The sequence below is a fragment of the Coregonus clupeaformis genome, chromosome 22 (genome assembly GCF_020615455.1).
Source record: "Coregonus clupeaformis isolate EN_2021a chromosome 22, ASM2061545v1, whole genome shotgun sequence".
In the NCBI taxonomy this organism is placed as follows: Eukaryota; Metazoa; Chordata; class Actinopteri; order Salmoniformes; family Salmonidae; genus Coregonus; species Coregonus clupeaformis.
In genome coordinates, this window is record NC_059213.1 from 830345 (window position 1) to 832406 (window position 2062).

Below are 2062 nucleotides of genomic sequence, written 5' to 3' on the forward strand. Positions count from 1 at the left end.
CTTTAAATGTCTTTATTCTTTTGGAACTTTTGTGTGTGTAATGTTTACTGTTAATTTGTGTATTGTTTAATTCACTTTTGTTTATCATCTATTCACTTGCTTTGGCAATGTAAACATATGTTTCCCATGCCAATAAAGCCCCTTAAATTGAAATTGGAATTGAAATTGAATTGAGTGAGAGAGAGAGTCTAACTTGTGTCCTGGTTTCTCCTGCTAGATAATGATCTCTTGAAACAGTGTGTTCTCTTCTCTCTCTTCTTTCTATTCCTCTGTTCCTCCAGTAGCTGTGTGTGTGAGACAGATGAAAGCTAGTTCCGGGTCTAGGGTGCGCTCCAGCGCTGCATCTGACTAAGACAGGTGTTAGAAATGGAGATGACTGGCGGAGACTAAAGACAATACAAATATGAAGTGAAAACGCTACTGGCACGCCTCCTCTGTTCTTAACACATGAAGCCCCCGGGACAATCAATTATTCATCCTATTGTAGTGTGTGTGCCTTTGCCTGTGTGTGTGTTTGTGTGTGAGAGAGAGAGAGGAGAGGAGGTGTCTGTTGCAGTTAAAGAGCAAACCCCTCGTCGTCGTGGCAGGGGCCCTGGTCTGTCAGTGCTCTCTCTCTCTCTCTCTCTCTCTCTCTCTCTCTCTCTCTCTCTCTCTCTCTGCTCTCTCTCGCTCTCTCTCTCTCCCTCTCTCTCTCTCTCTCTCTCTCTCTCTCTCTCTCTCTCTCTCTCTCTCTCTCTCTCTCTCTCTCTCTCTCTCTCTCTCTCTCTCGCTCTCTCTCTCTCTCTCTCTCTCTCTCTCTCTCTCTCTCTCTCTCTCTCTCTCTCTCTCTCTCTCTCTCTCTCTCTCTCTCTCTCGCTCTCTCTCGCTCTCTCTCTCTCTTTCTCTCTCTCTCTCTCTCACGTAAAGGCCTCCTGCCTGAGCTGGTTTAATGATGGGATCAGGGGGCCACATTTTGGTGGCTAAAGTGCAGCTTCAGTTATTTTATTTTTTAAAAGAAAGAAAGAGCAAAAAGGGAGTGAAAGAAAAGATGAGGATGGGGTGGCGAGGAGGAGAGAAAAGGGGGGGAAAGCTTTGTACACTGGGGGTGTTTTTCAAAGAAGCGCAGACTCGAAGCCATTGGGAGACTCCTTTGACTTTAATCTTGGGCTGCTCCTTTGAAAATTATGGCCGAGGACCACGGTTGCTTCATTAGAAGACTTGTTCTTCTCTTTTCTTGTGTAGTTTCAGCCAGATTCTTTGCCTCCTCGCTCGGTGCTGATTTCAGCTTTCCCCCTCGGTGCCACCCATCCCACTACTGATGCACTCCTGAGCATCTCGACACCCACGTGTTAAGGGCCATCCACTTTGGAGTGTGTGTGGGTCTGTGAGTGCATGCAAGCGAGTGTGTGTGTGTGTGTGTGTATGTGTGTGTTTCTGGCTACATATGTAAATAGAATGTAAATTGGACTTGATGTCCTTCCTGTTGGTATCATGGTCGACACCTCTCTGCCACCTGTGCCAGGGTTCTCACCTCAATTAATTACCCACTTGAGTTTAGACACACTGGTGTGGTGTTTCAGGTCATTTGAAGTAAATTATGTTCAGTTAATGAGATGTTGTTGATCAGGTAGAGATCAATGTACTGAATTAAATGTAAATACCTTTTAGAGACATTGTCTGTAGATAGACTCAGGTACATCCATGTTGTTTGAGGACTGGTTACACTTCAGGTTTGTCTCCTTTCATGAAGGAAAGGTCACTGGAGGCAGACTCTTTCTCTCTGTCTCTCTCTTCCTCTCTCTCTCTCTCTCTCTCTCTCTCTCTTTCTCTCCCTTCCTCTTTCTCTCTCTCCCTTCCTCTCTCTCGCTCTCTCTATTTCTCAATCTCTCTCTCTCACTCTCCTCTCCCTCTCTTCTCTTCTCTTCTCTCTGTATTGTGCAGATTAGATGCTGGGACCGTTTGAAACAGAGGTAGAGAGGAGGGCCTGTGTGAAATGCCATACTAGGTACTAATCGATCCCTTGCTGTGTTCGCACACTGAGAATGCACAAATCAGGGCACAGCAAGCTGCCTCTAATGACCCC